The sequence below is a fragment of the Mastomys coucha genome, unplaced genomic scaffold, assembly GCF_008632895.1.
Source record: "Mastomys coucha isolate ucsf_1 unplaced genomic scaffold, UCSF_Mcou_1 pScaffold16, whole genome shotgun sequence".
NCBI lineage: Eukaryota > Metazoa > Chordata > Mammalia > Rodentia > Muridae > Mastomys > Mastomys coucha.
Genome location: NW_022196898.1, coordinates 58204837 through 58231137, shown reverse-complemented (window position 1 = coordinate 58231137; position 26301 = coordinate 58204837). Strand labels below are relative to the sequence as shown.

At 36.7% G+C, this 26301-nt stretch overlaps 1 protein-coding gene across 8 annotated transcripts in view; it reads left to right on the top strand.

Annotated features, from left to right (window-relative positions):
* The window catches only part of Ntng1 (netrin G1), a 350817-nt gene that overhangs the window by 32985 nt on the left and 291531 nt on the right, over window positions 1-26301 (top strand). The window lies entirely within an intron of this gene.

Here is a 26301-nt window from a genome sequence, read left to right as displayed (position 1 = left end):
AAAAAAAAAAAAAAAAAAATCAACCAACCAACCAACCAACCAACCAAAACAAAACAACAACAACAAAAACCTATATGGTATTTGTCCACACACAATTACCAAAATTCTTCACGATCTACTTCAGAAACATCATATGGAACATGTGTGCTATAAGGTGTGGAGTCAAGTTTCAGAACTTAAGATTTACAATTATCTTCTCACTGTCACTAGGAACAAACCAAGCATGATTTGGTTAAGGACATTCTTAGAAGGCGACAGACACTGATTTTGCCTTTAAAAGTTGTCTGAAAAAGAAGTTAAAATTCTAGAAAATCAACCCAATTAGGAGTTTGCTTTGTTTAAGGGTTGATTTTCCATGTGTTGTGGCTTCAGGGCTTTTGCCTTCCCGAGCCTTGCTGACTCTTCCGGAAGTCAGTGACTGAAGGCACAGATGAAGCTTTCAGCCTTAAGATTCAGGTTTTCCTTTTCAGGTGTCTAGCCAATGAAGTAAGTCACTGGGTTCTTTGGTGGGAGGAGAGGAGAAGACTCCAAAATGGAATTCCAGTGATAGTAAATTTATTGAGTTATACTGGAAAATAAAGGAATCTGGCATTTAAAATACTCCATGCTTGGTACCTTCTTCAATATAAGAAAGTAGGTCTTCTATTAAACTCTGGAATAGAGGATCTGGAATTCTCTTTCTGCGATTATCATGTCCTGAACTTGACTCTTAAGAATAGCTACAATTTCTAGAGAAATCATACCAGTCAGGATAGATGGCTTCTCTGTTTCAAACTGGTGTGTGAGATTGGTACAGGAGAGCCCAGTAATGAATTAACCAGCCCACAAGGACAGTATAATAGTTCTCTTCTAGGGACTGAGTGTATACTTCACTTCCAAGCCATTGTGTGATACGAGTCTAAGAATCATACAGCACTGTTTCAGTGATTAATTGAGATACACACACTCAAGATATTGCCCTTTTTTAATGTTTTGCTTTGCCTAGTGCACCATAACACATCCCTCCCACCCCCGACCCCCATCTACTGCTTCAGTGTTCTTTAAAAGTTTGAATTCTTTCTCTCCCCTTTGTGCTCCATTTTACCCACTCTGACCCAGGACACAGGAAGACTGGCACATCTTTAGAAAAACCCATCCCTGGTTGAAATCGATGGATATTTCTCAGTTTCAATGATAGATAAATTGAAGAACCTTAAGTATTTTTCGTTTGACTCGAAACAGAGAAGGATTGAGTCTAAGTTCTTCTGATAACATGTTATGACCCTGACCATAGTCTCTGTGATTTGCCTGACAGTCTTGTATGCTAAATTCTTCTTCCTTCAATGAGCCCCCATGTATTTGACATCTTGCAAGAGAAGTTTTACAGCTCTTTGTTCTCACAAAAGACTAAACTCAACTGGAGAATAGTGAGGTGCTTTCTGAAGCTTAGCTGGATCAGTAAAGAGAATGGCTTTTCTCTCCTGGGAGAGAGATTGGAGTCTTGGGCTTTTTTTTTCTCAATAAACTTAAATTCTCTCTTGATTTCTTGGTACTGATTAATGAACATTCTAAACTAGTCAGTATCACTACCAGGAGTGGGTTAATGTAGCATACAAAGGAATGTTTGCTCTATCCCACTTCAAAAACGAGTGAATGAATAAATGAATAGTTAAAATACATTATGAATAATTAAATGTAGGAATAAATAAATAAATAAATAACCAAATAAATAAAATATATGTTAGTATTGCTGGCATTAAACAAGCATAATTTACCCTTCTAATCCATATATTACTCCAGAAACTTTTAAAAGTTGTTTCTGGGGTAGAATCACATAGACTGAATGATGGCCATGAATGAGCTAGCTCATGTCATCTTTTCTTTCTATTCTTTATAAACATTTTATGAGGTATTTATTATTATCCTCCATGTATAAGTGGAAATAAGAGTCAAGGAAGTCAGTAGCCTTCCCAGGGACACATATGGATATTTGATCCCTGCTGTGGAATGCAGCATTTTGGATAAATGCTTGCAAATCGTTCATGGTACTCAAATATCAACATATACTTACTGATGGTGATATTAAGTTTCTTTTTTCATCCTCATTCCCTGATCACTTTTAATTTTGGAGCCTTATGGACCCTGTAGGTTTGTTTTCTAGCCAGTGTCCTACGAAGACTGAGTTTTATGCCTTCCCATAGTCTTCAGATTACGTCTATTCTATCAGTGGCATTTGAACACACTGCTGGATTTTCTGGTTTGGTTATGCAGTTTACCTGTTAGCATAAGAGCTTTTATTTCTAGATCTACATGAGAAACTTCTAGAGTGTTTTAAGGAAATGTCAGTGTTTTAGACCTACCTTGAGGGGTAAAGTTCTCATGAATTTTTTGTAATAAACCTAAACGATTACAAAGTTTTCAAGATCAAGAATTTAGTTCACTAATTCATAAGGGAAAGGATACTTCATTCATATTTTAATAACCTATAATAATAACAAGCGATTAATAATAAACAATTGTCAGTTGAATTGATAAATGAATGGATGAGTAAGTGAATGAATGAATGAATTTTAAAAATACCAATTTTAACGTTGTCATATGATGCTGGAGAGACGACTTGTCTGTTAAAGCCTACACTCACAACCAAAACTACGAAATACCAATTTAGCATATATTTTTGCATTTTACTTTTTTTGCACTGCATTTTTTTGCATTTTAGTTTACTTATTTATCTAATCAATATGTAGCCTATGAATGTATGAATGTTAGATTATTATCAAATATTGAACAATATTTATAATACTAATTTACTCTCTGCTTTATGCAACCTGTATTCGTCTACTGGATCTTGACACAGGGTCCTTCTGTAATGTTTCATAAGAAGTTCCCAAACTCAAGAAAAAAACAATTTATTGAGGGGAATTATGTTTATCGGTAGTACAATCAAAATGAGATTTCTTTGCATGTTTACCTGAGATTTGAAGGACCTTTGCTTCCTGGTATGTTGCATCATGGTCAAATTTATTATCAGAGAACAAGAGGCATTTTAGAAATCAACAAGCTGTGCAAGATCCTGGCACCAGCACACAGCAGGCTACGGCCTTGGGCTACTTCGTAGAAGAGATCGATTCTTTCCCTAGGTAGCTGCCAGGATATTACTAGATTTCTTAGCTCCCTAAGAATAGTGTGCTGGGTTTTCAGAGCTGTCAAATATCCAGGTCAAGGTTTAATGGCAGTCAATGCTCAGAGTCATCCTTTCAAAGTACTGGAAGACATGTTGGCATAATGAATGCCACCAAAATATTGTTTCCCATTTGCTTTCTGTTTTTAACTAAATCAGTGAAGCAAGTTGTAAGATAGGTGTCATAGGAAAAGCTGCTACAAAATTTGCAAAAAAAGGTCAGTCTTCCAAAATAATAGAATGTTGAAGGCAAGGAGGAAGCATTGACGTGAGACCAATGGTGGACATTCCATAGCATACCACATTTCATTTGTCATAGTTCATAGAGTAGCATGGCAGGAAATGTAGTGATGTTAAAGGAGGTATGGTAACAATTTATAAATTTTTAAGTTGGATATATCTCTGTACAAATCCTAAGAAATTTTAGTGTCAACAATCACAAATTCTTGCTGGAGGCTCTCTGAAGGTAAATCCAGATATTCCATATAAATCAAGTTATTTACTTGCTGGGGTCTCATTATTTTAAGAACTTGCATTTAGATTGGAAGAAACTTGGAGAGACTTACTTCTGTGTAAGAGTCCTGCAGCTTTCGATTAGAAAAAGAAAGTCTTATTAGAAGGAAACTAAGTTTATAGAGTAGCACAATTAAAGACAATATTGGTGTGTGGGGGGGGGAGTTAACTGATTCCAATTTCTTTGAATATTCTTTCCCCCTCTATTTAACTACGATTAACAGATCATTTACTAAAAGAACCTTAGAAAAATATGTGTACTTTATTAGTGAAATTGCTATCTATTTCCATAAAGAAGAAATTCCACTCTCTCTGAATCTGAGATGCTTAGGAGAGATTCATTACATTAACCCTTATAAATAAGTCAGTCGTATCGATCACCAGCTAAGGAATTCAAGGATTGCCTAGTAAAGCACAAATATTAACATCATTGTTAAGTGCATGGGCTGGCAAGAATGAATTGCAGATGCACTCACAAGAGGCTTCAGGAAGCCGTGTGAGTGCCTGGAAAATTGCATTGTTAAATGCATGGATGTGCTACATTAGGGAATTCACTGATCTAGGTAAACGGAATATACTTCTTCACAAACCATATTTTCAAGGTTTCATTTCATTTTTATTTACTGTATCTCTCTGGCCCTTCGCATCTCTTCGTAATCATCTTTTGCTCTTTCTCTCACTCCCTCTAATCTTTCATTCAATCTCTTATGACAGTTGCCAGCTTGTTTCCATTTATCACTCATCAACAGCGGAAGGCAAGGTTTCTGAACCTTGACACAATGCATGGTCCAAGCTGCATGATTCCTGTAGGGAACTGTCTCGTACATCACAAGGTGAGGAACAGTACTCTTAGCCTTTCCAGGTGAGAAGCCAGTAGCTTGGATATCCAGCTTTGGCAAAGTAGCAATACCTCTAGATACTGCCAAATATCTCCTGTGAGGAAGAATGGCCTCAGTTGAGATATTCATCCAAGTCTATATTGCTCATCAGCATTCCCTCCCTTCACAGATCCTGTATAAACAATTTGTAAAAAATCACATTGACGAAGTCTGTATATCACTCCTATTCCCACAAATTTTCAGTGATTCCTTCCATTAATATTCCAGGCCCCTTACTGACCCCACCTTGTCATATCTCATTTTTTTTTCCAGTAAGCTACTAACATGTACACAGCAGTACAGGAAAGCTTTGAAACCCAAGTTGTCTGTGTCATTTCTCTACTGTCATCTAATAGAGTGTTTTTGGTTTATTTCCAACAATTTTCTCTATAAATCTAGATATAGTTATACTTATTTGACCTAAGAAAATACACAAATGCTTATATTCATTTGACCTACCAACAATAGGTAGTAATCTAGGCAGTATTGATTCCTTCTCTGTTTGAAAGATATTGTAACACAATAGTTTAATTTGCCTTTCTGCTTCTTAGCCTTCCAGTTTTTGATGTTTAGGTGATCTTCAATCCTTTTGAGAAATATTTCAATAAAGATTATTATTGGTCAATAAGATGACAATTTTATACTACTGAAGTTGGGTAGGATGAGGCTCAGGAGATACTCTTTGAGCTTTCCTCCCTAGTAAGTTGAAAACTTTCTCTTTTACCATTTCCTCTATATCCATTTCTTCTTAATCATGTTTTTTATTTGTAGTGTGTTGAGATTTTCATTATCCCTTAACAATACAACCAAGTCCTATGAGCTCTATCATTAGTCAAAACACATTAGACCAAATTTTTATTATTAGAACTATGCAAATATTTTTCAACATCAGGTCTAGGGGGATATGTTATTCTGTTTCCAGATCCAAAGCCATTAGTTTTGCATCAGCTGAAGGATATCATTAAGGTCAATGTAAGAGAAAGCCTTCCTTCTTTAATATTTCTTATTGGCTGTGAAAGATCATATGGTATTTTACACTAATCTATTAATAACCTACAGCTTCCATGAGCTTCTATGTGCCTTGTCTTGCTCTATTTGCCTATGTTTCTTCTTTATAGACTCACATGTGTCCTTTAACCTCTTATAGATTTCAACTCTCCCCCCAAGCTGGCACTTGTCTTTGTGGGTCCCTTAGTTAGGACCCACAATCTCCTGTATACTATATATTTGTAATTTTGGTTTTATCTTCATTTTCCCAAAGCATAGGTTCCAGAAACAACAAAGTATAATGGAAGTAAACTTTGAACAGGTCCTTATATAATAAAAACTGTCTCTATTATACCCCCACCTTAATTGACAGTTATTCATAGAAATCTAAGTTAATTTTTTTTCACATTTCCAAAAGCACAGTTAGATTTGATACTTCTGAGAAAAATGTATGCTTCTATTTTCCTTTTCTAGTGATAATTTTATTCTTTTACATTAGACTTTATTAAGTTGGGTCACAATGACATACAACCCCTTAATCTTAGTGGCCTGCAATGTACTAACCATGGGCAAACCCTACCTTGGTCAAGTTGTGTCTTTAGAAGTCTTTGTCTAGACTAACAGGTTAGCTTGTCCTGGGAATATTTAAGCCATAAAAAGGGAAAGGAATATTGGGACTAGTCCTCAATGACACTTAAAGTTGCTTGGATACTGAGTATACCAGTCACATATTCTAGCTTAACACAAAAGGAGTAGTAACTATTCCCTCCGAGCCTCTTTGTCTCCAGATTCCATCATTTATACCACAACAATGCCCAGGCAGAGGCTGTGGAGGCCAGCCTTATGTAGTGAGAAACAATGAAAAACTAGAATCAACAGTATACTGCACCATACTGTATACAGATTGAAGGACATTTTTCCTTTTGGTTTTTTGAACATTTGTGATGATAATATGTGCAGACAACTCCTTAATCTATTGAATATTCTGGATATTGTTGAATGTTCTTAATACAAACCTTCCAGATGCTTCTTGTAAGAAAGATTTTCTTGATTATCTTTTAAAATAACTACTTCCTGTTCTTTCTTTCTAAAAGGCAAAACATTTGAATTTATTTTTGCATGCCTATTCTTATGTTTTATTTTGTTTCATTATATGACATTTTTCCCAGGCATATACACTTGAATAGATTTATAAAATTTTAATAATAATTCATTTTGCTTAAAATACTTTGCTTATGTTTTAAGAATATAAAACCATCTTAAACTTCTCTGAATAGAAAAAAAAATTGTCTTATTTTCTTCTATGCTTAGGAATGATCTCAGTGATGTATAGACACCAGGCAAATAATTTATCTTTATATTAGGGACTGAACCCAGGGATTTATGCACCCCAAGCAAACACCTAACCACTGAGCCACATCTCCAGTTTGAACAGTTGGTTTACTTGAATGTTGTCTTATGCTTTTCAGTTTTATCTTATTTTGGGTCTCTTCACAAGAGTTTCTGATTACTGTGGGGATGTGCTCCCTGTTTGGGTGCCACCTGCCACAGGCCGGCGTGAAGAGGTCAGCAACGTAAGGGCAGTGACAGGCAGAAAAGAGCAGAACAAGGATGGATGATCTCTGCTGGACACTGGTTCATCTGTTTTCTGTGTTAGCCAGAGAATCCCCCACTGGTTGAATAAGGCCCAGACTGGCTGGCCCGTGGCAGGGATGTGGTGGTATCCTATTTGATTAGGGTGTATGAGGCACTGGATTCAATTCTCAGCACTGCTTTAAAAAAACAAAACAAAACAAAAACAAAAAAAACCCTGCCTTTGGGGCTGAGTCTGGAGATCAGTAGCAGAGTACATGCTTAGCAGACATAAGGGTTCAGTCTCCCATCTGAAAGAAAGAAAAAGGGGGAAAGAATGTGAAAGAAAAGAAATAGTTTCTTTTATAAAAAAATTTAATATTTTAGTGTGTGTGTGCACACGCATGTGTGAATGTGTTTATGGACACTGTGTACATGTACATGCGGGAGCCAATAGGAATGTGAAGAGGGCATTGATGTCCTGGAATTGAAGTTCTAGGTGGTTGGGATCTGCCATGTAGCTGCTGAGATGCAAACTCTGCTCCTCTACAAGAGCAATGTACACTCAACTACTGATTGAGCTCTTCAGCCCCCAGGAGTTTCTAACAAGAGATGCTGTGAAAGAAGAGTTTTGTTCTGCTTTAGAGAGTAACTTATCAGGAGATGGCTGTCTGAACCACAAGAATGCAAAGGCTGCACTTTGCAGCTCCATTATATTCAGGAGAGTCTTACCTTTGCCTAGTACCAGCCACAGGATGGAGAGTACTTTACGATTTCCTGTCTGAAGACATAATCGTGGATTGATACTCACCTGTGGCAACAATCTAGGAACTGTAATAAAATCTATGCTTCTCTTTCTAGGGCCCATTAGGAAATGAAAATCTATTTGCATTTCTATAAGGTTGTAAATTTCACAAAGCTTGTTTTTGCTATTGGAAGAGAAGTCCCAGACAGCCCTTTATTTAGTAAGTATAATAATCAAGTTGCTCTGACTTCTTTACCCTCCTTTCCAATGCATTGTGAGTGTTAAATGATTTGATAAAGAACCCTAGAGCTCAAGTCTCCAGGCCATTTTAATTGAAAATTAAAGGTAGTGTAAAGGCTGAATAAACATATATAAGCAGAAATATATATTTAACAAAAATATAGCACACAAGGTGCCTTATCTTAGGAATGAATACATATATATATACATATATATATATATATGTATGTATGTACATATATATATTTTCATTTTCATTTCAGATTTTAAATTCTGATCAGGTCTTACTCCACTGATCTTGTGATTTACTGATAATTTTATAGAATAAAAGGTGCTGCAGAGTCTGGTCTTGAGAAGGAAATAAGAATGTGCTCTGGGTTTTCAAGTAAGTGAGACCAAACCCCTATGCTAAAGGCATTAACTTTACTTTTTAACATTGCCTTTTTTAAAAAATAAGAGCCTATGTATGGGTATTTAACAGAAGTCTTAGCAGGATTTGTTGCCTCCAAACTGAAAACTCAGAAGAAAAACACAAAAATTAAGTTGCAGAACTGATTCAGTAACTGTTTAGTATAATAATAAAATTAGTTTTAATTGTTGTTTTCAGATGGATATTGTGTGATTACTGCAACCTGTTTTTAATGGTATAAAATGTGAAACAAATTTTAAACTCCCAATCAAATTTTTAACCTTTGTAGCTTGACTTCATCCACTCTGTATTTAGAGATCTCTCTAAATATGGCTCTCGACAGCTTCAGGACAATAGTGCATTCAGATAGCTGATTCTCAGATATGCCAAAAGCCTCACCATGGAAACAGACCACTGGGCCTCTGTACCACTACACTATGTAACCACTATACTATGTAAATATCGTTTGTACATCTCTGTGAAGGACTTTATAGATTAATCCAATTGATGTGGGAAAACCCACTCTAGAAATGGGTGGTACAATTCCATGGGTCGGGGTCCTGGATTGAAAAAATAGGAGAAAGTAAGCTGAGTGCTAGCATTCACCCTTTCCTGTTTTCTGATTGAAGATGCAACAAGAGAAGCTTTCTCAGGCGTAGGCTGCCTTGTCATTCCCACCATGATGAGCTCTACCCTTGAACTGGGAGCCAATTCTTTTCCTTTGAGCTGTTTTGTTAGGTAGTTATTCACAGCATCAAGAAAAGTAAGGAATCTGCTAAATATTTTGTGAAAAACAGAGTCTGTCACACTATCATAAGGTTAGTTGGGCACTCATTCAGATGGGAGTAGATGAGAAAAGCATTTAACATCAACAATGACAAAGAAAAGGCTTGTGCAGTTTTTATATACAAGAAAAATAATTGTGTATTCAAAGCTGCTTTTTTACAGAACCAGATACAATGGCAATGAATTCTAAATAAGAAGTACTTTTCAGTGAACTAACCCATGACTGAAGAGTAACTCTGAGCACACCCATGGTTAATATCAATTGATTATGTGTTTCATAAATGAGGATTTGTTTGCAACTATTGTTTGAAGAATCGAGTACCTTTCACGGAGCTAGGAAGTTGCATAAAGTGCAGTCTTAAGTGGATTCTGTCATGCTACTGAAAAAAAAAATCTTAAGTGTTAGGGTGTGTGAAAAAGAAAGTAAATACTCTCAATAATGTTCTTTTTCTATGCACTAGGGGTTGGGAAAAGCTGGGTTTTCATAGTTAGTCTCAATCCTTGCAAAAAGGTATTACTGAGTCTCCTTAAGTAATAATCGCACAAAGAATTACAGATTACAGTGCCATAAAGCTCCATTAAATAGGCAGAGGGAAAAATGGCAATATTTTTGTTTTATCAGCTTCCTCTTTGCTGTCCAGTGCAACCTAATTCTTTATTGTTTAGACTAACTTGAGGGATCTAAGCCTCCACCATTACTTGGAAATCCTTCATCTAATTTCTTATGACACACAGTGCTTAAACCCTTAAGAAATGTGAGGTGAGACAGAGAGAATTCCTGCAAACTGACTTGCTCTATGCAGAACACTCATTTGCATTATTCATTAGATAAGAGTACTGATTTGCATCTCATTCTGGGTTTCTTCCTTACGTGAAAAAGCGCCAGAGAATTCTCCACATCCTCCCAAAGTTTTGTTAGTTATAATTATTAAGGAAATTAGTCTTGACTGTTGTCTTAGATTTTTTTTTGTCCAGTACATTTGTAGCTTCTCTAAATATAAATAAGCAGACAAACAAAAAAAAATCCAAAATTCTAAACATTTTAAACTCCTGAGCCAGTGTCTGTATTCCCCTCTTTGTGTTTAAGATATCTGAAGCTTTAACATTTGATGATAGATCTGAATGCATAAATATATTTTATTGAAATGCAAAATGAGACATTTATGATATGTATCATATCTAACATTAGGAATTGGAAGGGGGAGGAAGTGGGAAAAACAAGTTTAGTCACAAGTATAGCACTTATGAGTCCCTACATTTCTTTTGAGATAGATTCCTAGCAACAGAAGCATGTCACAGTTTAGAAGGTATGGCCAGTAACAAATCACTGTTGACAGAAGGTACCACCAGTAATAAACCATTGTTGACAGTCACACACAACTGTTGAAACATTGCTCTGTATCATATTTTATTAATTGCTGTGCAAATTAAGATTATTTCTTGTAACCTGTAGCCCCATCACTATAAAAATACAGACATTGGTGTTCTACTGTCTGTAGACCTCTGTACTGCTCCCTGGAGTTGTTGTGCAGAGTAGGAAACAGTAATTAAATGATTGCCTTATTTTATGCTCTATATTACCAATTTCTAAACACTCAGCATTTCCAGGTCCACAGGGATTTACTAAATGTCTTCTAGCAGGTGTTTGAGTTTTTATGAAGTAAACTGCATAGAAAACTGACCCATAATTACATGTTCAGTAGAAAGTGTTGGCCTGTTCACAGAAAGAAGCAGGGTGCAGCATAGATGGCACTCTGCTCTTCTTGATCTTTTTCAGGAGAGATTGGGACAGAGGAGGCAGAGATCGCTTTTGTTTCTTGTTTTGGTGTTGCCCAGTTGCTTTTTAAATACATAATGGTATTCTCTTGAAGCCACAACATTTCAAACTGAAAGAAAGCACGGTGCTGTTTTACTCAGAAGCATTCTTTCTGGGATGCTGGGATTGTTTGTGCTGAAGAGAGACTCCCAACAACTCACAAACTGCTGTCATCAACACAGGCCAGACAGGAGTGAACTGGTTTCTCCCTCATCTCTGTCCTGATTCTTCAAGCCTTTAATTCAGTGGTAGAAGGAGTCACTGTAGACATTTATTACACGGTTGTCTTTCACCCAAATGCTGCTTGCTCTTACTGGTTCCTGTGATTAACAGTTTTGCAAAATGACTGCTTCTTCTTTTCCTGACTGTATCTGGCACACTGAGGTGTTTAAGGTCTCTTGGCATTTCCACGAGAACACCATTTTGGAATAGTCCTCATTTGCATTGGATGGCAACTGGAATCTCTACCAAGATTTCAATTTTGGCAAGCGATCAAATCAAATTCGAATTCTATTTTTCCTACAAGGATAATGGCATCTCTCTCTCTCTCTCTCTCTCTCTCTATATATATATATATATATATATATATATATATATATAAAATTTTAAATGCTCACATTTTCAAAGAATAAAGTTGTCTTTCACTTGTTTTATTTGGGTAAACGGTGTTTTTTCAAAGCAACAAATATGAACATTAAATTTTTGGGTCAGCTTATGCTAAGTTGTGTTGGTATTGGATGATTATGCCATTTAAAGACCATCAATCTACTGTTGTTAATGTCACAGTGAACTTCTAGTGCCAGGCTCCATAAAAATGTCACTGCTGAACTATTTCCTTGGTAGAAGGCATGTTGTGGTTTTCAAACTCTGAATGAACTGAAATGATTTCATTTTAAATTCATATGTATAAATGTATGTATATATATATATATATATATATATATATATATATATATATATTTCAAAGTTAACTTTGCAAATGACAACTGGGATTTCTATCCATGTCTTTTACACTTTCTTCTTCTCCCCAAACTACTATTGATCATCCTAACAAATAATATCTCTATTCGGTATCACTATTCACTGAACAAGTTAACAATAAGCCTAGTAGTCCATCCCTTTCTCTCATCCTTATGACCATATTGTTATTTTATACAAAATGTCACTCTATACCAGTGTCATAACACTAAGAAGAATATATAGAACAAAAGATATCAACATAGCTGCCTTTAGTAAATATAATAACCTATTGCCTGTCTTTTGTCTGCCACTCTTCCCACCCCTTCCACATGCCTGATACCCCATCTTTAAGGATAACCAAGGTGTCATCTATCTATTAAAGTTCAAAAGAGATCCAGTGTTTCTGAGCCTGTTTGAATTCAGAGCTTCAGCATGATTCTCTTTAATAATTCAAGAGTTGTGACCGAAATATTCTAATTAACTCCCACACACCCAACATACAATGGAGAGTCCTATACAGAAGTATGGTTACATACTTTCATTCAAAAAGAGGGAGATATTGAAGACAACAGTCATGGTCAGTCCACACTTCTGAAATACAGGTGTTCTTTATCAAAAGCTCAGATATACTCCCTAGATGATGCTTTTCCTGGCTAGTGGACTCCCCTTTTCTCTGTCTTTGAAACTCCACTCCCTGGCTTCTTTTCCATAAGTGGCTCAGATTTGCAGTTGGGTAATTTTTAAAATTTTGCTTCGTGTCCAAAGTAGTTCATGTATTCAGAGACCCACCGCCAGCCTTTTTATTGTATGATTTACCTGTTCCTTTCAGTCCAAGTTCATGAATTTCCTCTAACAATGTTTGGATTTCAGATGTGTCTCCTTGTAAATCTACTCTATTAGACAAAAGACCCCCTATAGATATTTTTAGTGTGAGCCATTTTTTCTATCATAGGCTTCCTGTCTGCTGGTGTGGGCATCAACCATTAAGAAGCTTAGTTGCTCATTGATTTAAAAGGCAGACTCAAATCCTGATGGCTCTGTGTGTGTCTGAGGGGTTTATGAGGTGCCACCTTAAATCTCCCTGACACTTTAGTGGTGGGTTTTAGAGTCATACTCTTGTCTTCATCCTAACATTGAGACAGTTTCCTAACAAGCCCTGCATTTGAATTCTGCACCATGGCTCTCTCCTTGATGTTCTTCTGCTTCCAGACACTGGACATATAATGAAAACTGGCTTCATTATATTCTTCATTTTGTTTTTCCAAATTCATTAAGGATTTTAAAAGATACTTTACATTTTGACCAAAATTGAACAATTTCATTTTTTTCCATATATCGTTCTATGACATATAAGTATTAAAGAAAACTAGTTGGTTGGCCCTTTTAGTGCTCTGTTTGAGAACTGTACTTACATCAATTTCACTAACATGGAACTAGAAGGATACCTTGTCTGTTAAGAGCATATACTGCTCTTGCTGGAGATATGAATTCCATTCTCCCAGCATCCAAATAGTGGCCCCCCTGGGATCCATGTGCATCTGTACACACATGCATGTAACACCCATGCCTCAAAACATCATTTAAAAAAATGCTCAGTAGTTTATGTTCAAATTCTCATATCAACGACACCAGTGAAGTTGTTAAACATTTTATTACTGTAGAGCAATGTCAAGTTCAAGACAAATCCTTCTAAAGGCTCCAGAGACGAAGCCTTTTCTGAAGTTCCTAGCTTCTGCTGATGTCCTGGTAATCCTCAGAATTCTTTGATTTGCAGCTTCATCCCTCCAGTGTCATTCTTTGTTATCACAGGGACTTCTTCCCTCTGGCTGTATCCAGATTTCTGTGCCTTTCTTTTTATATTCACACAGATAGAATATAATTAAAAATGTTTCCTAATCTAGTGCATTTGAATTAACTATTTACATCTGCAGAAAACTTATTTCTAAGTAAGGTCCTATTCTGAGACTTGGGCAAATGTGAATTTCACTGAAACTTTATTCATATCAGTCCAAGGTCAGAAGCCCACAACTGAACCTGGAAGATTTGCATAATATAGTTTGAGTAATGTTGGTGCAGCTGAATCACAACAACTGTTAAAGGGAGGAAAACTCAATCAAATTTACAGATGGGAAATATCCAAGATCGTATTTAGGGAACATGAAGTGTTACGGTCATTTATCAAATATGCACCTTACCATATCTTTATCTAGTTTTGATCAAAATCAATGGGCTTTTCTTTGAAAATATATCCAGAATCTGTTTGCTTATTTTCCTTCTTACCTAGACATGCAACCTACCAGCATCTTTCATGTGAATGATTGCACTTCATCTTTCTACATCTGCTTTTGACTTAAAAATATCCATTTATCTGTTTTACATGTATGACTGTTTTGCCTGCTTGTATGTAATGTATCATGCACGTGTCTAATGCTACAGTGGGACACTGTGTCAGAGCACCAGGAACTGGAATTTCTCACACTTGCTAATGACCATAGAGGAGCTGAGACTTGAATCTAGGTCTTCTGGAAGAGTAGTCAGTGCTCTTAACCAGAGTCACTTCCATACCATCGAACTCCTACATTTGACTTTTCTAACCACTCACCACCACACTGAAAGGAGGAGCTGTTCAAACTTTGAATTGAATTATTTATATCACTTCTTTGAATCTCCTTGGGGTCTTCCAGATGTTTGTAGAACAAAATCCAAGTATGTTCCAGTGTCCTTAGCTGCAACCACATGATCTCTTCCTAGGTCTTTCCCTTAATTTTAAGAAAGCCTTTTTTTTTTTTTCTTGTTTGACTCTTTGGCCATCCAAACCTCCTAGTAGTTATTGAAATAAAAACATTTGTGACTTAAAGACATCGTCTTGCCTAGAAATTATTTTCTTGCTTCTCCATGAATATTACACTTGGTATACTATATTCCAAGTTCCACAGTAAATGTTATTTATATCTAATAATAATAATAATAATAATAATAATAATAATAATTAAATAATGTGATAATAACAAACATTATTTTGAATTAGTTCAAAATAGATGCCAGGACCTGGAGTTAAACATTACATTCAGAAAGTTTTAAGGATGTTAAACATTGCCTTCAAAGGCACATCACTAGCACAGGGACTGCATTCCATATATTATGTGCAACAGAGTTCAGAATTACATCCTAGACTGACTCTGGAGATTACACTCTAAACCACTGTAGTCAGCAGGCCTTTAAGAAAGGCTTGCCTCCTGTGTTATCCTGTTGCTACAGCTGCTTCTTTCCTCTACATTGTTTTTCATTAACGGCCATTGTATCATTGTATCATTAACTTTTGGGTGGGGAAAAAGCAACCCTTATTTATTGCCTGTTCTTTTTACTAGGTTAAGGTGAATGTTGCTTTAAGTTCCAACACCCTACAGAGTATGTGGCATACAGTAGGCACTCAACACATATTGGAAGAATGAGGATGGGGGAAAATTTAAACCGTCTTTGAATTTTTCCATTCCTACCTCCAGCTAATTTTAAGCTGTAATCAGCTGAACAAAATTACAGAATTTATGAATCAAATACTAGCATATCTCTGAACAAATGAGTAAACGAATGCAGCTCCTCCACAGTAACTGGTTTCCAAGAAGGCGGTCTGCTTCCTTTTCTCTACTAGTCCATGTACCTTTACGTCTAATCAAACTGCATGTGTTGATTAGTGGGGCCAGAACCTAGCTGTCATTGGGCTGCACAAGGACAAGGAAGGGTTAACACTGCGTCCGAGCTACTAAATATCTCCAACAATGTAGTGAGAGTCAGCGAGACCAGATACTGTCATTTCTTCATCTTTTTTTTCAACTGCCTCAGGTGTTGGCGAGGACACATGATTCAGAAGCAAGGGCAGAATGACTTTGTTTTACCCTTTAAAGTGAAAAGATGGACAGGATTGGAGCAGAAAAGAATGAAAAAAGAGTAGGGAAAGGAAAAGCCATTAATATTTCATATTATGCCTAAAATGCTCGATTATAGCTCTGGCTTGGAGGAGAAATTTCTTTGAGAATATTAGTTTGGATTTTTATTGCATGTGCAGACAAAGGGCTGATTTATAAGTGCTCTGATTGTTTACCTCTGTGAATAATAGGGAATGACAAGCATTTTTTAAGAAAGCATTTACTGCTTAGTATTCCTCACAATATCTTATTTAATAATTCTTAATTATAAATCTGTATGCTCATTTTACTTTTTTCAGCAGACTATAGCTCTGATTGGTGTGAGCCCAACAATAGATCTGAATGAGCTTTAGGGACTTGGCGGGTATGTAAGTTATTTTTCTTATCTGAGTTATCAAATTCTTGACCAAAACAATTTTGGCTGGAAGTTCAGAGGGAGACAGTCCATCAAGGTGGTGAGGATATGGAGGCAGGAGTGGTTTGGTCCATGGTACAAACAAACCATCAAAAAAAAAATATCCCAGGGATCACCTCACTCTCCTGCTTTTCTTTTCTTGTTCAGTTTGGGACTCCTGCCATGGGATGGCAGTGCCCATACTCAGAGTGAGTTGTTCCTTCTCAGTAAAACCTCTCCAGAGGTGTGCTCACAGACACACCTAAGAGTAGGTTACACTACATACCTGTGGTATTGCTTAATCCAATCTTGTTGACAATTAAAATTAACTCTCACAAGAATGTAGCTCAGTGACAGAGAGCATCTGTCTAGCATGTACAGAACCATGAGTCAAATATCACTAAAACATAATCAAAATCCTCTTAGGGGCCAGAGAGAATGGTAAATTTATAATAAAGTGCTTGTTTTAAAGTATGAAGACCTGAGCTCAATCTCCAACACCCCAGGACAATGCCAGGTGTGGGTATTGTATCATGCACTTGTGATTTCAGCATTGGGCAGGATCCCTGGAACTCACTGAGCAGCCAATGTCACATAATTGGATAGCTACAGGGCAGTAAGAGATTCTGTCTCAAAGGAGGCAGACAGAATTCCTGAGGATCAAACCTCGTCCTTTTGCCTCCACTAGTACATGAATACAAGGCAAACGCATATGTATGCCTACACACACATGAACAAATACACATGCCGTGCACAAATAAGAAACAGAAGCATCAGAAGTAGGCTTGCGCTTACCAGATTGGTTATGATAATCAGTCATATGTTAGCTGGATGCAGGACTAGGATAATATGTCCAGAGCTGATATTTGGATGTCTTGTCCAGTCATGGCTAGGGTATCGAATGTTTTTCATTTCACTGGCAGGTTTGTTCCTTGGCCGCAGGTACTGAAGCCTTTCATATTATGCATAAATACCATGTTGTATTATGGCCATTTACTCTGGGAGCTTGAATGAATAAATTCTAAAACGTCCTCATTCCCAGCTCCAGGATCCAGAGTTTTAAAGGTGCATGTGGAATTAATTTTGCTGTAGAATTTTAAATTAACACCAAGAGAATGCCTTGCTGTTTATAAATGTTCAGGTGTGAACCTAAAGAAAACAGAAACCACTTTTCTTGAAATCACATGAATAATATTGGAGTAAGACTGTCTCAGTGGGAGACAAAAGCATTACATTTGTGTCTCTGGGTAATCTATCCTGTGGTTAATGGACCCAGAACCCTCCAGACAGTTCACAAATCCACATAACAGAGCAGATTTTTGCATTAGGATTCCTGACTTTGCTGAAAAACGCAGAAAAAAATCAGATTCAGCCAGAGTTCCCTATTGATTACAAACCTGAGGATCAAGAGTAAGTTATTCCATCCAAGGCAGCCTTCATTTAAATTTAAAATAGTCCTTTCTGGTAATCTCATTTTGAATAGTGGCATATAAATCAATTGAATTTGCAAGAGTATTAATTCTATCTTATTTGAGGGGCTACCTCTCAATATATGAAAGAGTGGATGTTGGTTTCTGGTCATATTTGGGGGCATGGAAAGGGTTTATGTAAAAACCCAAACAAAAATCTTTTGGTTTGGTTGGTTGGTTTTTTTGTTAGTGGAGCATAAACAGCCCACATTCTTTATAAAGGAAGTTTGAATCAAAATGTCCAGTCCTGTCAAATTATTCTTTACTCTACACTCACTTTTGTTTACTACTAGCCTTTGAAATGATAGTATAGACTCATAATTTAATAATCTACACTCAAAACTAAGTGTACAGTTAGTCAGTTGGTTGCCATCTCTGTCATCAGAACTCTGTGGCTTATTCTGTACATTAGATACCTTTAACTCAAATACACCTAACAGTAAGACATTCTCAGTGCTTAGAGAAAGAAGGAATAAACAGCTATGTCCAACAAGCCCAAAGTTAAAAATGACCTTGTATGTTTCAAGGTGGTTTCCACAAATGGGTGCTAATGTTTGCATCAGCATTACTTAAGAAAGTTAAAGGCAGGAACAGTCAAGACTTCCACCTAAAGTTGAGTGGACAAATTTAATGTATACACAGAATGGAATATGATTCATTCTTAAATGGAATGAAATTCAGATTTAGATTCAAAACATATCTAAGTCTTAAAGATAGCATGTTAACCCAAATAAGCTGGCCACAAAATTAGTCCTATCTGGTGCTACTTATGTGAACTGCACAGTCCTTAAAGCCACAAGGATAAAAAGTTGAGTGGTGGTTTTTAGTTGGAGCAAGAGTAGAGTAAGATTCTACTTTTTACTTTTATTTATAATGTGTGTGTGTGTGTGTGTGTGTGTGTGTGTGTGTGTGTGTGTGTGTGTGAGGTCGAAGAATAACTTGCAGGAGTTGTTTGTTTCCTTCCACCATGTGATTTCTATCCAAGGATCAAACTCTAGTAGTCTGGCTTGGTTAGCAAACATCTTACCTACTAAATCATCTCTCAGGCACAAGAAGTTATTGTTTAATGCATGCAGAGGAATCTTCTTAATCAAGCTCTGGCAAGAGGTCAGATCCAAAGACCTTCTATGTCAATATGATCCAGCCAGAATGTAGACACACCCTGTCATAGTATGATCTGGCTGGAAACACACACTTTTAGTAAACACCTTTAACCTTTAACAATGAAAGTAAGGTTAGTTTATAGAAGGAAGCAGCCACATTTGAAAGTGATGTCTAATTGAGGGACAGTCAAAGTGTTGAATTAGAGAACGATTTTGTAGAAAGAGTCAAAGACAAATATGCCTAACTGGAAGGAAAATAGCATAGGAAGAAGAGGGTATTTAGAGCAGGTCAGGGAGCAAAATGTGTGTGTGGCAGTCCTAGAGGGACAATTATATAGAGCCAAGTGGCAGAGAAATCAAGCTAGACACAGGTGAAAACAGAGCAAGTCAAAGAATGAGGAGGAGCTAGAAGATCAGAACATATTGCCAAAGTTAGTATGAGGCCAGGCAGAGCAATTCAGTGAGAAGCTGAAAGAAGCCAGAGTGAATCAGTCGGCTTGGAAGATTAGATTGTATGAAGCATAGAAGCTTCCAGGTCTAGGCCCAGGAATAATTTAAACAGAGAAAGAAATGCTCTAGACTCAGATCAAGCTATGTATTCACACAGCCTGGGTACGGCCCTCATCTCTACCCTTCATCTGAGAAAATAGAAGTATCATTGATAAATGGGTACAGATCCCAGTTTAGAAAAGTAAAAGCTTTAAAAATGAAATTTAGAAAAGAGATTTTGGTAACGATTGTATAAAAGTACAAATGTACTTAATTCCACTAAGATATCTACTACAATGAAAACCAAAACAAAATAAGAATAACAAAAGCAAAATGTCTTGGAAGAAGCTAGAAATTTAGGAGTGTTTTTCTGTATCATGTAGTACTTTGTACGTCTGAATTCTCCTGTTTGCTTCTGGCTTGACATGCTTTCTCAATGCACTTTCTATGAGAAACTTGGTGGACTTTTCTCCACTGAGTTTCATAGTCTTCATCCCAAAGGATGACAAGAGTCTTTTCGTAACCTAATGGCCCCAGAATCCCAATTGTTCCTCTGAAATGGCAATCTAGACACTTTTGCTGCTGTTTTGTTGCCAATACAGTCCCTACCTTCCTCTTTCCAAGCCAGTAAACCCTGGAGACACATGTATTATATATTACCCTGGATCTTCTCCTCTTTTCATATACTTGCTCTGTTTTGAACCTATCCCTATCTTATTAAAAATTGTAAGGTACAAAGCTTTCCCTGGGCCGGTGCAGTAGACTTGCTACAATTACCATTCCATATGTGTGTGTACCTTGGGTGTGCTTGGAAATTACCAGATATGCCATGGGATTTGATTGTAATGCTCATTTTAATTCAGTTGGTTCACATTATACAATAAAACCTGACTGATTCTGAGTAATGATAGAAGTTAGATGACTGTTTTCACAGGGGGAAAAAAAAGCAAGAGAAAGAGAATCATTGACTAATGTTGGAAATAATTAAACCATTCTTTTTTAAACTTTCATTGATTGCATAAATAAAGTAAATAGAGATAAATAGGCAAAATGAGATAAGCTACAGAAGAAATATAACTCAGAATACACTAGAATGATAATGAACTTTTAAATGGCCATGAATATATACTTTTTGAGTATTGAGTAAGTTCTGAGAGCAAAAGCACTTGTGTGGCTGAAAGCCTTGCCCAATGGCACAATGTTTTCCCCATGCTTTTCTGTTTTCTCACCTCTCTGGGTAAGAAAACACCTCTTCCACAGTATCTTCAATCTCAATGCTATCTTTTTTTTTCCTTGCTGTGCTCCTCATTCCCCATAGACTTCCTTCCTAACACAATTTTCGGTTCCATCTTACTCCTGTCTTTTCTTGAACTTCAACCTTTTTTTAAAAATCAAATCTGGATCCCTAGCTGTCACCTGAACAGTTCCACATAATAAATTGCTATTTTAGCGATTTCACAGGAACATGACCCATTTTACCATGTTACCTATTCTTTTTTTCATTCATTTATGTATTTATTCATCCCAATATCCATTCCCTTTTTCCCCCAGCCCCCCCTTTTCCACAGCTCTTCCCCTGTTATCCCTCCCTTTCTCCTCTGAGAAGGGGGTGCTGTCCCTACCCCTGTGTCACACCACCCTGGCACATCAAGTCTCTGAAGGACCACTCACATCCTCTCCCACTAAGGTCAGACAAGGCAGCCCAAGTAATGGAATGAGATCCACAGATAGGCAACAGATTCAGAGGCAGACCCACTTCAGTTGCTGGGGGACCCTCATAAAGACCAAGCAGCACATATTCTACATATGTGCATAGGGTGAGGTTGGGAAGTTAGGTCCAGCCCATGCTAGCTCTTTGGTTGTTGGTTCACTCTCTGGGAATCTACAAGAGTTGAAGTTAGTTGATTCTGTTGGTCTTCCTGTGGAGTCCCTAACTTCTTTGTGTCCCTCAATCCTTCTCCCCAACTCTTCCATAAGACCACAGAACTCCCTCTAATATTTGGCTGTAAGTCTCTGCATCTGTTTCCATTGGCTGTTGGGTGGAGTCTCTCAGAGGACAGTTATACTAAGTTCTTGTCTGCTAGTATAACAGAATTGTTAACAGTTTCAGGGATTGAATCTTGCCCTCAAGATGGGTCTCAATTTGGACCAGTTGTTGGTTGACCACTAACTCCATCTCTGCTCCATCTTCGTCCCTGCACATCAGGTCATGTTTTGAGTCAAAGGTTTTGTGGGTGAGTTCCTGTCCTTATCCTTCCACTTGGAGGCCTAACTGGCTACAGGAGGTGGCCACTTCAGGGTCTATATCCCCCCACTTCTAGGAGTCTCAGCTAGAGTCACCCCCATAGACTCCCTGGGGTCTCTCCCCTCTACCACTGATTTCTAATCTCATTCTTTCTGCCATTTGTAACAGAGTTTTTCTTGATCATTATTGTACTTTTTTATTACTTGCAACTTTACTCAGTATCTCCTTACAGAAATAAAAAACATACACGATCCCTCCTTTTAAAAATTCTTCACAGTTTTCCAATACCTTTTGTTCTCTCTCAACATTATTAGTTTCATCTTCCCTGACCTCATGAAAACAGATGCATATATTTGCTGATATCTTTGTGTTGTTTAATCATCACTATTGCAATGTGCTTGGTTTTTACTATAATACATTTAAATCTTTCTTCAAGATTCAGTTAGAATATGGACTCCACATACATTTATAGATTAACTGTGAAACAAATAAATCATTTTCAACATGTATAGAGGAGGGAGAAATTTGCTATCTAAAATTGAAATAGCTGTCTTACTTTGAGACATAACCCCTCTGGTTGCTGTAGCCTTCTAACATTCAAATTTGTTAAAGTTTCAGTGTATATTTAAAGAAAATTTAAATGGCTTTTCCAAATGTGTTTAAGGAATAATGAGAACAAAATGAAAAATGTATCTTTTACTTGGGGTAAAATGTCTAGATTTCGATTCCCCTGACACCATTTGCTGTGTGTGTGTGCACACCCACATGTTCCTGTGTGCATGTGCGTGCCTGCATGTGTGTGTGTGTGTGTGTGTGTGTGTGTGTGTGTGTGTGTGTAATTGATTCTTTATGGAAACCAGCTGAATCTCAAGTTGTTTCAATCTTCACACATCCTGAATCAGCTCTATTACTAAGCCATGCATTCTCCATCATCAAAATACATATAGAATATCATTTCTCTTCCTGTCCCAGTAACCATCAGCACCTGCATTCCTGTAGACTCTGCAGAGTAGAGGCTTCCTCTGTGACTTTCATGCTCCTGTCTTTATCCGTAACCCCTAACCTCTCTAATCTCACTGCAAATTGATGTGTATATGTGTGTGCATGTTGCATTTTATATAATTAATAACTATTGCTATTTGAACATTTTAATTATAATAATTTCTTATTATTTGAAACTCAAATTTTAAACATGCTAAATCTGACCAAACTACAGGGGCAATAGAGTATCTCAGTGTGATGCAGGAAATGATGAAGGCTTAAGCAGCCTCTGCTTACTTTTACCGTAAATGCTATCCTATGCAATACAGAGACTCATTATATTGTATTATATTATATTATATTATATTAGGCAAAATCTAATATAAAATAGAAATTGGCCACCACTTTGGGATCGCCTTCTCCAGAGTATATGTCTATGACAGATGAGACATCAACATTTAATAAACAATGAAACCTTTAAAGTTCAATCAATATTTATAAACACTGACTGTTAAATATGGAAGGATTCCACAGGTCATCTTGACCATTCCATTCTCGAAGGAGAGAGGACCCTGACACACAAAGTCCAGCAGTTTGTGTCCATCTCTACTCTAGCAGAGTCAGCACTAGACTAGGAGACCCTGACTCTAGTCCAGCTGGCAGCTCCCTATAGAATGGAGCTCCTTATCTATGATCATCTAGATGTGTGCATGTAATTGGTAATTTGGTAAACACTGCTGCCTACCTGTATTTTCATTACAAACTCATCTCTATTCAAATACTCACTGAAATTGGGTCACTTAATGTGATTATCCTAATGTAATGATTATATCCCCAGGTACTCATCTTCTTGCAAATTTCTCACCATTTTTCATGAGGCAATATCCACAGCAGATTATAACGTGACTTTCATGACTCAGGTTATTTTGTTTGCCTTTATTCTCAGTAATTTAGTTCAATTTAGATTGCTCTAGTTTTTAAAAAGTTCTGATATTTATCAGAGAAGTCAGAATTTGTACATTGATTTTAACAGCAACATTGGAAGATCATTATTAAGTGTGTTACATGCATGTAATTACACGTATGAACACAAGCTAATATGTTTACGAATGAAATTCTTGAATGTGATTCAAAATTATAGATAGCACATCCAAAATAGTTCCACTCTACTATTATATATCTGCTTTTGTATACATTTAAAATGTTTCCAGAGTAGACAGTTAAAACTAAATTCTGATCTCCAAACTTTAGTCTGCTTAAACAAAGCTTCAATAAAATGATAGCATGATAAATACACGATTTTAATGTTCATATTGAAAGGTGAGGAACAGTTTTTGTTGCAGGACTTGTGTTCTCATTTCTTCTTCTTGGGGAGGGTCAGAGTGCAGCAGAAGGAACCCAGAAGCTGGGGTCTAGTGTCTGAGTACAGGCATGCTTCTGTTCCTTGTTGACTGTGCAAACCTCAGGACAGATAATATCTCTGGGCCTCCGTTTTCTCATTATGTAAAATGAGAACATCATATTATGTAGTTGCATAAAGGTTCAGCTCTGAAATTACCTAATTTGCCATCACACATGGGTGTTAAAACTCCACTGTAAAACTGGCTCTGTATGTGTTTGGTCTTGTATGAGGTCCCATTACAGGAGCAATGAGCTGCAGTCTGGAGCAGCAGATTTGACTTACAGATACTGGGAGCAAAACACCAGACTACTGTTTGCTTCCTATCAAGTTCATGTACAATGAATTTATTACTTAACTACTTCAAATTGGTTGATGTGATTTACTGATATTGTCTAATCAACAATGAATTATAAAACAATATTCATTTGAAACACTGATATCTTTCTTGTGACCAAAATAAATTATTTCTAGATTCAAAGACTATTTCAGTAATTATTATTCCAAAGTTATCTTCATAGTACTATATTTATCCAGAATTTACCATTTTATACATTCCTAGGCTTTTAAATGAATTATTTCATATTTCTCATCAAATGGGAGACTGTCTTCATTCTTGCCTCTATAGTTTGGCATATATACTGAAGGTTGTATTTATGTCATTTTGTAAAACAGGTGGCACTCTGAAATATGTGAAACACTAATCCTACCTCACATCAGGCCTGTGTCTTTGTAACTTCTATTTCTTTGCAGTTCTGAAATTATTGCAAAACATTTGCCTATGAAAACTAAGTGTTGTGCATTACTTCATAATAGTATGAAACTGACAGTATTATCTTAATGTCACATCAAAATTCATCCATTCAACAAATGTTTTATGAATGTCTTCTAGGTGTGTTAATTTTGACAGGGGATTTCATAGTAAAAAAAAAAAAAAGACTTAGAAGAAATTACCAGAGGACATAGATTTCCAATTTTAAATTGATTTATTCACCAGAAAATGTTACTAAGAGCCACTTATTTATTCATACATACAGACCTCCTTTTGCATAAATACTTCAAAATTACCATAATTAATTCAGAGCCCCAACTCTGGCCCTCATAAAGTGAAGTGATTGTCTTAATGCAAGTTATAATAGCCATAATGGTAGTATCCTTCAGAAACTTTTTATGAACTGTTTTCAAAACAGATCTCTACATACTCAGTCTCATTGTGGTAATTTTTTTTCTTTAAATCAATAACCTTCTAGGCATGAATTTGTTTCTTTGTTCTCTGTGTAATGATTATCATGGTTTAGATATGAAATGCCCGTCAGAGGCTCATGCATTTGAACTAGCTAGTAACACTGTTTTGAAAGACTGTATGAGTTTTCAGAGGTGGGATCTAGCTTCACAAAGCAGAGCTCTGGTATTATGCATTAAAATCTGACCATGTTATATTGTTTTCTGGCCTTCCAAGGTGTGAGTAACTCATGCTACAAGCTTCTGCCACCATACACAGTATCACCTGCCATCCTGTCTTCCCTACCATGATAGATTATCCCCCTTTCAAAACGTGAGCCCAAATAAATACTTTGTCCCTTAGGTTGTTTCTGTTATATATTCTGTCACCCTAACAAGAAAAATGATGATACAGATACAGAAAATGTGTTAGTTAGTGCGGGGTCTTTACTGGGACAAAACTGACCATGGAATGTATAGGCTTAGGAACTGGTCTACTGCAGGAATGTGTAAAAGCATGGAGCTATTAGCTCGATGACTCGAGACTACTGGCACAGAGTTAAGGATGCTGTACTGGCGGAAGTGAGTTTGGCCAGAAAGAAGGCAGAATGGAAGATAGTAAAATCTGTGCTAATGGCTAGAGAGGTGGTTCATGAATTAAAAGTGTATATTTATACATACTTAATATACACCTTGCAGGGGACTTAAGTGTGCTTCTTAGCACCCATGTTGTTTGTATAGCTCATAATCTCTGGTACCTCTAGCTCTAGGGAGTCTGCTATGCTCTTCTGGCTGGTGTGGGTACCTACACTCATGTGCACATATCCCCACTCCTGCTCCCCCCCACACAAATTATGTGTAAAGTAAAATGAGAATTAAAAATTAATTAAAAGACCATGTTAACAATGGTTTAAAAAGTAATAGAACCTTTATTGGAGAGTGGGACAGAGACCACTCATCTTATATTCCTGCAGTGACTGCCTACATTCAGTCTTTGTCCTAAAATTTTGA